At 34.4% G+C, this 11,469-nt stretch overlaps 1 protein-coding gene across 1 annotated transcript in view; it reads left to right on the top strand.

Annotated features, from left to right (window-relative positions):
* The window catches only part of LOC106679387 (opioid-binding protein/cell adhesion molecule homolog), a gene marked incomplete at its 3' end in the record, with an annotated part of 300,127 nt that overhangs the window by 184,345 nt on the left and 104,313 nt on the right, over window positions 1-11,469 (top strand).

Raw genomic sequence — 11,469 nt, 5'->3', positions numbered from 1 at the left:
AACAACTGATTGAGACGTATATATTTACTGGACTCAATAAAGAGCATTCTGTTTCTGGAGCCCGTAAGAGTTATTTCATACCCATTTCACTGTTTTCACTCGAAGATACTTAAGTAGTGCCGAAATACGGATACTTTAGTGACTTTTAGTCTAAAAAAGATTTATCTTTCTTCTTTGTTCTCTCTGAATTATGGCCGGTACCGGAATAGTGAGAGCTGCAGTTCTAAACCTTAAGGGTCTGAACTTTAACAACCTACCTCCAGCAGCAGTTGACCAACCTGTAGCTGTAGGAAACCCACCTCCGGCAGAGATTCAGTCACTACCGGACGTATCACTAGTGCAAGCTCATGCCACGACGCTGGAATGGATCAAAGTCGGCAACCACCCAGGACTTAAGAAAGGCAGTTTCCGACCTTGAAAGGTTCACCGGGGAGAAAGAGGACTTAAGTCATTTCGTGAAAGGGGGTGATCAACTGATTGGTCGAATATATGCGAACGCAGCCGAACACCTGCTCGACAGTGGGGATGCTGAGGCGTTAAGGGCAGCAGTCGTTTGCAAGGTTAATTCCTTAATAAAATTCAAGCGAATGAGGAGACACCCTGGAGCGTGATCAGATTAAAGAAGACATTTGGAGGAGGACGGTGGGCCTCAGAAGAGGACATATTTATGATGATTATAGAGACGAAGAGACCGAGACAGCCTGATGGGCAGTATGCCGCAGAACTCCTGGCACGCTATAACAGAATTCAAGATAAACTCAGGGAGATGATGGAGACAATTCAAGTACAGGGTCGGATGCAATTACTATCCATGGTACTGAAGATTCAGTTGACAAAAGAACTGGGGAAGAAGAAGGGAAGAGAGCGGTCTCTTCGTAAAATGTGCTCAGGAACTTATAGACACAAGCGCTCGGGAACAGAAATGTAAAATGGATATTGGAGAACCAGTATGAGAGAATATTACATACAATCGACATAGGACTGCTCCGCCGCCCTTAAGAAGAAGAGAGTACGAGTGTAGCGGTCGGGGGGAAATGCTGCGCGGGGAAAGAAGATCAGGAGAAGCAATACCAAGAACCAGCAAGAAACAAGAAGACCACTAGTGTCATGGTTGCAGCAAAGTGGGTACCTGGTGGCTCAATGTCCCCCAACTCGGTGTTTTTAGTGTGGAAAAGAAAGACACTTCACCCGGGAATGCCCATGCATATATAGAAGAAGGAATATGGACGAAGGCGAGCCAATGGAGGTCAATGCCCAACAAATACGGAGGAAAAGCTTTCGATAGAGACTGAGTGGATCGTCAAGAGAGTCGACGAAAGTTTTAGGAGTATCAGAAACTGAAACAGATGAACAATGGAATGATCGTGAGCAAAGGAGCTGAGTAAGCGCATGGAGGCGAGGACCAGGAGGAAAGAAGACACGTGAAATCTGAGGAGGATGTAAGCAGAGAGGCGACCGCACATTGAGAAACTATCGGATTATTATTCTGCCTATAATCCGAGTGAACGGAGGAGTAAGCTATCTCGTGGACATGGAAAGTTCAAACACCATTGCTTGTAGAGAAGTAGTGGAGCGATTGAGCGGCGAGGGGAGAATACCAGTGTCACTTCTTTCTGTCGTTCCGTATCTTCAAGAGTTTCTACTGTAAACACACAGCGAATGAACGAACGATCTATCCCGATCCGTTATGATCTCCACAATCGCTGGATCTTATCCCACAATTCTGCGTTGCCTACGAATAAATGGTTTTCCCGGCTTAGACACTTCTGTGAAGGCTTTACAAATTTCGGCTTCCCTGGTTCCCGGTTGCGACCAAATAGTGGTGATAACCTTTATATTTCCCTTTTCTATCTACATTATACCCGTAGTCTTCGTCTTCCAAATTATCTGGCGTCGTTTGTCGTTTACTATTTCTTCAATCACTTCCATCTCCGCTGGTCTTTCCTCTATTGAACCTTCGTCATCTGATGGTTCGTCCTCCGTGCCTAGGCGTGTCTTACTTCAACTCTTCCTCTGGAGTCCATTCTCGCAGAAACTACCTCACACCACTAGACGGGCCTCCGAGGTCGTCCTCAACTGCATTTGAGGTCATCGCACGTGAAAGCCAGAATGCCGCCACGTTTTCTTTTCCTAGTTTGTGGTAAATGTCCATATTATATTGACCCATGAGTTCCTTGCAGCGAGTCCATGAGTCCACCCATGGTGATGATTCTTTTAGTTTTTCAACCCACTGAACGGGTCTGTGATAAATGTGGACCCGAAATCTTCTTCCAAGAAAGGTAAGGCCAAAAGTTGTCCACCGCCCACACAATCTCAAAAACCCTCTTTCCAAAGAACTTTAAGGCGTCTTCGTCTCCGTGAGGCGTCTACTAGCGAAGGCTATTAGGACATTCCCTCTCCTTGTACTGCTGAGATACTACCACACCCAGCGCATAATCAGTGGCATCCGTCATAAGTGCAAACGGCCTCTGAAAGTCGGGAAATGCAAGGATCGGCTCCCTCTAAAATTGCTCTATACATTTCCTAATCCTATGGACCATGTCTGCCGTCACAACCACATTTCATCTACCGTGTTTTCATTTACTTTGCGACAGTCAACGACTACTCTATATTTCTCTCCGTTTTCTCCCGGCGCGCTCTTCTTTCTGACCGTCCATAATGGACAATTATTGGGAGATGTGCTCTCTACTATGATTCCTTGGCTCTGCAGATTATCTATCTCCTCTTTAATATGTTAACGGAGCGCTTGGCGGTACCACTTCTCCTTCACATAGATAACCATGTCTTCTTTCAGTGGAAACTCTTCTCTAATAGAAGGAACTGAAATTATTAGATTCTGGTAGGGATAGATTACGAAGTATTTTCCATTTGGATTTGGAATCAGGAGCATTGGAAAGGGCATTATGAAAGTAGGAGGCTTTAGCAAGTGGGACTGCTGATTGGGTTTCATTCCGGAGGATCTTTAAAGAGGTGCAGGTAAACGGGTTCAACGGTATTTGCGCCTCGTTGCATCTCTTCTTTTCATCATTTCCTTTATTTCGGGTGTCGGCCAAGGTGCAGTGGGACGGCGTATGGTTCTGGTTTTCAAAGGAGCATGAATATCTAATTCGAATCAGGTCATGTGATGAGAAAAATGGAACGGGATGTTGAGAAGAAGACAGGATTTTGATGGGGAAGTCAGAGATGTAAAGGTCTAGCCAGGTGTCGGAAAATTGGGTGTGATGGGTAGGAGAATAAGGAACTAGATGAAGGTTAAGGGAAAACAGCAGGTCAGTTAGGAAATGTTTTCAAGAGATTGTGAGAGCATATTTATATTAAAATCTCCGGCGACAATAATATTGGTGTAGTGGGAAACAAGGTTGATGAGGGAGGATTCAAAGAAGTTGTAGAATGGAACATGAGGAGGACGGTAAACTACGGCAAATAACAGAGGACAGGTAATGGAGGAAATTTCAACGAACAAGTATTCCATGTGAGCAAAGTCATGAGAAGGATACTATAGGAGGATTTCGGCCTTAAGACTTACATGGATATTACAGATTATACTGTATAGTATTAGTTTTGGTGGGGGAAGTTACGGTCTGAGTCAGCTGTTACTACGATGTCAGCTTACTGAGGAGATCAGCTGATCGAATGTTGACTCGAGATGTACCGAACACAATAAAGCCAGTATTTTACAGAAGTTGAAGCGTCTTAGACCTTATTCCTTCTTCTCTTTTTTGACATTTTGCTTTCGTTAATACTTAACTTATATATATTATAGGAGAGAAAAATGACCAACTCGGTTGCTACTCAATCACTAAATTTCATCGAGTCGAGGTAACAGATGACTCAGGCTGTAACTACATAAGCTAATGCAATACAATAAAAAAAACATAAAAGAAAACTATTTACAATAAAAATAAATTCCCATACACATATCATTGTAAAAAGTCATATGCTCCCTAAAATAAGCACTAAATAAATAATTTAAACTTCTGAACAAAATTTTTAAAAAAAAGTCTTACAGTAAATGAACAAGTTAAAATGAAAAAGACAATCACAAAAATCAAAAACTATCTTAAAAAAAAACAAAAAAAAACAATAAGTAGAATAACTAACTAAATTTTCTTTAATCATATCTAGTGTGAGTTGGCATTATGAGAACACTCCAGTTTTTATATTGTCATTGCCGGAAGTCTTAATTCTTCAATCGGACAGTTCTTCTCTTTTTTGGGTTCATTGATTATTTCTATTGTAACAATATTGTGTTCCCAAATAACTATCACCCTGAATGGACCCTCGTATCGCTATATCTCTTAACCCCTGTTAGACACCAACTTACTGTAGACGATGTCAGGATGCCAGGATAATTGCTGAACGCAATTATCCAAAAATAAGCCAATTAATTAATTTATATTGAGTCCTACAAAACTATTATTAAGATCGGATTCTTTTCCAAAGGCTTTTTCTGTGTTTACCAGTTAACAATTAAGTACTTTATATTTAAAACTTATTGTTGCCAAGAATTATATAATATGTGGGGTGGTATTGTGTGATATGAAAGTATTTAAACTACATAAAGGAACAAAGTGTTTATTTACATTTGATTTATAAAGTGATATTATACAATGATTAAATGATTGAAATAATCCAGATAAATGGTTTGCCGTAAAATATGGATTACATTTTTATTTATTTAATACATATCTGTGAATTTTGTGTGTGAAGTTTGTCCGTAGCAATTACAGAAATCAGTGTTAGTTATATGAAATATCTTAAACTAGTGTTTGGGCGGTCCATATTTTTATGTAACCTGTACGTTTTGTTTTGTTGTAATTTTGAGAAGTTATGTTATGTATATATTTATGGAAGGGCGTCCTTTAGTCGAAAGTTGCCAGCATTTTTCCCAGTCCTGAATGAGGTAAGTTTTTATGGATTTTTTAATTTAGGACAAGGGGGCTGTAGTCGATTGGAAGCTGAGTATCGTTAGAGGGCGATTTTGCCATGCTTTTGGCTTTTTCATTACCGTAAACCCCACTGTGACCTTTCACCCATTGTAATGAAATTTTCATTCATAGTTTTGATTTTCTTCAGCCTAATTACGTTGGTACGTAAGTTGTGGTTTTTCAGATTTTTTATAGAGACTATTAATATTTTATTGTCGGTACAAGTATAATACTGCTAATTTTCAGCTTGATTGTTAGAGAAATATGGGCCAAGTCTGTGTTGTTCGTCATAATACGTGTTATTATGTTGTAATGTAAAAGCATCTAGGGTTGGGGAAAACAAATAAAAGTTTGTTCAATTTATTTGAATTGTTTGTGTGTTCTGTAAGGGCGTTTAACAGCCTGGTTATAAACGCCCGTTGGTTGTTGGTTTGGTAAGGCCTAGTTGTTCCAGAGTCCAACATTGGTATGATGGGTGGATCCGCCCCAGTGAGACTCATTTCTGTGAGATTTGAAATATTATTTAGCAAGCCAACTATAATTTGTTTAATAATAGATCGTAACGATAGTGAAGAAAAGCAGATAAGTCGATATTCTAATTTTAAAAATAAGGCAATATAAATATATAATTATAATAATTAAAGACTGATTATTAAGTTAGTCTTATCGATTAATTAAATAACTGTTTCTATTACAGATTCGTATTTTCTCAAAGTCATTCGAACATTTGTTGGTATCCCTAATTGGTTCATAGTTAATTTAAATTAGATTGACTTCCGATTATATTTTCGAAATAATATCATGTAAAAGAAGTGTCTTTTTGTAGAATAGAATAGATAGAATAAATCAAACTAGTACAGAGACAAGAATACTATTATTTTATACATAGATAAAAGAATTCTCACCAACATATATACAAAAAAAAGGAAAGGAAAATGTAATATTTCTTAAGACACTGTCTACTTAAGAAAGGGTGAGAGAGTGTAAGTGTGAGAAGGGGGATGCAGAATAGGTTCTTCAAGAGGGTAGTGAATAAAAAGCGTCAGATATGAGGAATCTAATGTCCAAGGACGGAAAGCGGAGAGAAATCTTACACCACAGCTAATCTAAAGCCGAAATAACATCAAGAAATAATTTCGTCAGACTGCTGATCTTCACTCATCTACATTTTGCTTGGGTAGTATCAAACTATAAACAGTAATAACATAAAGTATTTAAAATTTATGTGGTTCTGTTCTATAGGCTTAGCTATACTTTAATTAATAATCAATTTAACAAAAGCAGTATCTTTCTGTGAGTTCGGGGAAGGATTAGGTATGGTGTAGATATCACCATAATCTCAGCTTATTCTTTTCAGCACAAAATATATTTATGCAAATATAATTTACACATTTTTGTCATAAAAAATTAATATTTTATTGATAACATTAAAATATAACATTCTAGTAATATTTTAAAACGAAACGTTGGTGAACAAAGTAAATAATAATAGTAAATATTTTTATTTGATTGATAATGTTCTTTGCTATATTTCTTAATGTTTCATTTTTTTCGTGGTCAAAATTTACACAACGTTTACAAAACAATAATAAGCCTATTTGGTAATTATATCATTTCTTTTTTAATTAGTAGTTTTAGCACTGGAATAGTATTTGATAAAAGACCGCTGTGGTTTGGAGATATATTAAGTAATCTCAGTACATAAAATTCAACAAATAAATTATAAATAACACAAAAAACAGTTAAATGCAAACCAAAAATAGCACATCTTTGCAATGTATATCTTACAATGTAGGTTACACAAAGTAACCTACCTATATCCTAGATCTCCTCACTCTTCGTTCATCGTTCCACTCATTAAACACCAAATCCCATCCGATTGATTTATATATGCCCTCCTATAGAACCGCCTTCTTTAGCAAATCCTTCGTCATACGTGCAACCTCCTTCTGGAATTCTCTTTCCATCTCCATTCGCCAGTTCTCATCCATTATTTCCTATAAAAAACACCTATTCCTCCACTTATTGTATAACCAAACCTCCACATCATTGTAATATAATGAATAGGCATATATTCATTAACATTATAAACAGTACTAAAGCCAATATACCAATGTAATTTCATTCTATTATCTGAAAATAATATGAACCATGTATTTATTCTTAGGTGATATATATCCCAGAATAAAATTATTTTTTTCATTTCATTTCATCTTTCACATCGAGAAGCAATCGGGATTTGATTCGTTTGCTGAACCCAATTGTAGACACCATATTTAATCTACTTTTCTTCTGGACAGTAGACCAGTATTTGTTTTATATATCTGTTGATTTTGTAAATTTATTTCTTTTGTTTTCATAATTTATTTAGCTAATTTTATTTTTTACTAAAATGCCTTTTTATTTTCTTTATGTTTATTATTTTTCTAACCCTTTTCTTTATAAAAAGACATCGTCAATTTGAGGTGGCTTTAACACCGATATAGTGATATTGATCAAGATGGCCAGAATGCGATGACTTAGGCGTGTGGAAAGGATGTCACAGGATAGCTTAGGAAGAAGATTGTTGTATGAGTTACCGGAAGGAAGAAGGAGACCACAAAAAAGACCGCATTTGATCTTGCTAGATGCTTTCACATAATCTGACCTACGTCAATGGGGGAAAATGAGATGAACGAGACACGCCATAGACAAAAATGAATGGTCGAGATTTATATAGGAGGCCGAAGCCCTGCAAGAACTGTGAAAATAAATAAGGCTTAATTGCTTCTAGTAATGAAATACATTTTTCTGAACGCAATGGTGACTTCATTTCAAACTCTTTATATAAGAGCTCTGGTCTACATTTTAAAGTTATAATTAGTCTTCAGACCTAATGATGGATGAATTGGTGAACCGTTTTTCTTGTCATTATAATATGCTATATGATTGACTCAGGACTTTGATAATGATCTTTACCTCTTGTTTTTTTTTTTTGGTAGTTAATTAAAAGTAACCAATCAGAAAAAATAAATATCCGAAATTACCTTCTGTATCTTGTAGTCTAATACCGTCGTTTTCTTTTTTAAGTTTATATAATGGTCGTCGTCTCTTTAATTTGTGGTTACGACCGATCTCAATGATAGCCCATTATGATCACTACACTCTAATTCCCAGGGTCTTAAGAGCTTACTCTCTACTCATACCTATTTCCCTCGAACACACAAGTCCTTTGACAAATAAATTTTCAATCAAATGGAATGTTCATGCATAAGGAAGATGGTTAAACTCAAACAATTACGAAGCCATTTCGGAACAACATAGGCTGTCTCTAGAATTCTGCTGAAGGTGGAATAGGAGAGTTAAAACTTCCTTTCAGAGTCAATCAAAACTTCTGATGCACTCCTATTGGGAAGTTGCTTATATATACCTTAGTTTCTACTTTTTTTATTAATTTCTCTCGGGAGCTGTGGTTTCTGGTTTAACTATTCCTACAAGTGAATTCGTTCGCCGTGAAGTTTATTCATTTTAAATAAATTAAAAAAAAAAAAGAGAAAGCCTTGCTCTATGAGGTATAAGGGTTGTACGAAAGATAAAAAAAAATAAAGGTTCTAGAACCAAATTGTGAAATCATTTGCAAGTAAAAAAATTCTTAGAATGCATTTCCTTTAGTTTTGCTTTTTTAAAAAATAAATTTAGTAAAATTGTTTGTTTAGCTTTATTTCAACATCTTACGAGACAACGGTATCTGAATTCGACTTACCTTTTTTTCTGTTGTCTTATGAGAAGATTTCAAGCAATATCATTTTGGTATCCGGCATGTTATAATTCGATATTAGACGATCTTAAGTCTAAATATTTTCATAAAAGATTTGGCTTCACTGATGCAATTCAATTATTGGTAGCTGTAAACCTTTTTTATTTTTTGATAAAATAGGAACGGATGTCATTAATCCTGAGACAAAATAGAGGAAGTAATAAAACTTGATTTTGTTTTACTTATAAAAAAAAATGCTACGGCATGATTTTATTTACATACCGTCTACACAACTACACATTTGAACAGCCATAAATACGGGCTGTAAAATTATTTTTCACGGATAACAGTGGTCATTAGTCCAGTAATTTATCTTGATATTGTTCAATGATTTAAAAATTAAGAATATGAGTTTTGCATATTTTCTTATTTTTTAAGTTTATAAATGTAAACATTTTACTTAACAGTTCAAAAGGGTTTGTTAGTTGTTTTTGTTATTTTTTCTTTCTCCTAAGGAAATGAATGCAATACTTAAGTCCACTTGGAAAAGGATTGGCATATTGAAAAATAGATGTTAGTATTTTATACAGTACAGAGTAATAGAAATGAAAAAAACAAAACAGAAAAAAACATTAAGGTTTGCTTTAAACTAAATTAAACACTCCTTACTATGTATTAAAAATAATTGAAGAGAGCATTAATAATTACAAGTATAAACACCAAGGTAATATAGAACTTTTATGAATTGTGGTAGTAATTAATAATAATATATATGTTATTATTGTTAATACAAGAGTAGAATTAATTAAAATTGACATAATTCTTGACTAGTTTAAAGACAAGTTAAATTAGATAGTTGACAAGTTCTTGTAAAGGAGTTGAAAATAGAGAACAAAAACAAAAATATTAAAAAAATAAGCATGTTTTATTTTGAATACAAATTGCATTATTGATTCATCAAATAACTTATAAATGGTATTACTCCAAAAAAAAAAAATGTCATACAGGTAATTACAAGAAATAATTGCATTAATTAATTAAATTTCCCCTAAGATATTCAAATAAACTGTAATACCATTTTTAAGTTTACTGTAGATACTCATATACACCTTTAAACCTAATAATTTCTAATCTAATAATCTCTAATAATTTAATAATAATCTAATAATCTCTAATAATTCTAATAATTTCTAACCTAATAATTGCTGTCGAAAATTTAAAAGAAAAAATAAATTATATGATGATAGAAAAGAAGTTAAAGCAATATGGAATCAATTATTGTACATAAAAATATAATCCCATAAAATTATATACGAATCTAACATTATATTTTCTAATCAATAAATAAACTACAATTAAATTATAAATTCAAACGTTCAGCTGAACGTTTAATTTAATGTTTAATATTTGTTAGTTTGTATTAAACCAAAATCAAGTTTTGAATAATGCTCATGATAAAATAAACAATTTTCCTGAAAAAAAATATTAAAACCATTAATTATTAAATTTTGCATATGAAATTCTTAAAGTAAATTTCAGTGATTAAATGAATATAGATGTATTGGTTATATGTAAAACTGAATTTGAAAGTGAAAACATAGTGTTGATTTAAAAGTCTGATTGAAACGATGTACCACTAATATTACCATCATCTAATAGCTATTTGGATATTTCTAAACTTCTTATTGGCGGAGGGAGTCCTCTCAATGGTAGAAATGGATACGGAGACACCTCCCTACATTTAGCAGCACTAAGAGGATACGATGGTGAAGTGAAAGAGCTTTTACGCTGTGGAGCAGACCTAACAGCTTAGAATAATATCGGCTATACACCACTAATGGTAGCATTATTTATGGGCAATTTGAATACTGTTAGACTTCTTATTGACCAAGGAGCACTTGTAAATGATAAATATAATCTTGGATACACATCTCTGCACCTAGCACCGAAAAGAGGGCATATCGATGTAGTGAAAGAGCTGTTGGAACATGAAGCAGATCTAACTGCTAAGAGCAATATGGGCAATACACCACTAATGTTAGCTTCGACTGGAGACAGCTTAGATATTGTTAAACTCATAGACCATGGCGCGCCCCTCAATGATAAGGGTAGATTTAGATACACAGCCCTACATAAAGCAATGCTATTTCGACATGGTGGCGTCGTGAAAGAGCTGTTGCAGCATGGAGAAGATGTAACAGCTCATCATCATGTGTTAGGAGCACCCCTAATGTTAGCATCAAGATATGGTCCTTCGGATATTGTTTAACTCCATATTGGTGGAGGAGTACCTCTGAAAAAATCTTCTCATTGACCTCTTCATAATAATGCTGAAACTGTCATTGTTAAATTATTTCATTCTGCAACACTTTTCAAATTTTATGAAGATTACATTTATGGAAAAATATAAAAATTAAACTTTTTATACACTTTTGTAAAATAAAAAAAATAAATCTTTGTAAAAATTGTTTAATACGCTACTTTTATGCGTTTAACCAATAATGATTCTCTTTCTATATTACTGCGCTTTAAGCTTGTGTTACATCTCATTATTGGCTGTTAAAACGTAAACTTTCGAAATTTACGTATATACCAATTATTCTTTTGTTGTTATTTAAGTTTCAAATTTCAACAAATTCAGTTTTACGTGTAAGTAACACATCTATATTCATCTAATCATTTAAATTTACTTCAAGAATTTTTTTCAGCAACTATGTTTATTTTACCATTTCAAAACTACTACAAATATATATATATATAATTACAATTAGACTGAATACTTATATACTTAATGCATAAATAAAT

Source organism: Halyomorpha halys, unplaced genomic scaffold, assembly GCF_000696795.3.
Source record: "Halyomorpha halys isolate HHAL.00 unplaced genomic scaffold, Hhal_1.1 Scaffold200.1, whole genome shotgun sequence".
Lineage (NCBI taxonomy): Eukaryota > Metazoa > Arthropoda > Insecta > Hemiptera > Pentatomidae > Halyomorpha > Halyomorpha halys.
The sequence above is the reverse complement of the archived record's forward strand: the minus strand, read 5'-3'. Positions and strand labels throughout refer to the sequence as shown.